The following is a 1076-nucleotide window of genomic DNA, read 5'->3' as shown; positions in this document are numbered from 1 at the left end:
GTCTAATGTTTGTACCTTGCTCTGCATGCTGAATCAGATGTCATTCATTCTCGGTATCCATAGATCCCAGTAAGGCTACTGACCGCCTGGGGAGCCCAAGTGAAGAAGGCGCCAGCAGGCACTACCCCACTGGGGTGGGACAGAGCTGTGAACCATCTGTTCTGGGGGGCAAGGGGATGGGGAGAGGGCAGCGGTGTGTGCCCCCCACATCTGCACGTGGCAAGGGCAGGCTGCTACTGTGGGCTTTGCCCCAGGCACCAAACTTCCTTACCCCTGTACTGGATGTAGGGGGAAATAGAGAAGCTGGGAAGAGTTCAAGTCTCATAAAGACAGGAATATTGTTCAGAGTGGGTAGAAGGGCCTTTGTTACAAGGGTTTAAAAGAATCTATGGATCCGTAGAAGCAGCAGCCAAAGCACTTGAAGTGACCATAAAATACACATTATTTGGGGTATACCAGAAATTCTCCATCTTGCGATTGTTTTTACTACAGGGGCCACAGCAGGAGTAACAAAACTAGAATTTTGCTTTAGGTTTTTTTCCTGTCACAGGAGATTCCCCATTTGCTCAACTTGATCATGCAAGATGGATAGAGACTGGAGGGGGAAAAATGAAGTGCTGTTTCACTTTGCACAGGCTGAAGTGCATGAAACATTTCAGGTCTTTTCTCTTTCTCTTTATGAATTGCCTCAGTTCTATTAAGCAGGATAAATCAGACATGCTTTTAAAAGAAAGCTGTGTTTGAAATACATTTTTAAAAGATTCCAGCATTTCAAAGCGTCTTTAATGGTATGTGTTCATATACTGTTTTGAAGGAATTTTTGGTGACAGGGGATGGCTTGAGGGATGCAGGAAACTGGGATTCCCATCTTCCATCCTAGTTTGGAAGCACTCCCTTCTGTCCAGAAGGTAGAAAGGCAGGGCCAGGTGCCCACTACACATACCCACTGAGGCAGGCATGCACACGTACAAACAGGGGCTTGCATGCCTGCACAAACACAGGCACAGATGCACACAAGCCCCCTCCTCCCCCCAACACACTTTGCCGCACTCCCACAGAGGTGCATACCCCCCCCC

Source organism: Alligator sinensis, unplaced genomic scaffold (genome assembly GCF_000455745.1).
Source record: "Alligator sinensis unplaced genomic scaffold, ASM45574v1 scaffold1386_1, whole genome shotgun sequence".
Taxonomy (NCBI): domain Eukaryota; kingdom Metazoa; phylum Chordata; order Crocodylia; family Alligatoridae; genus Alligator; species Alligator sinensis.
Note: the sequence above shows the minus strand (reverse complement) of the source record.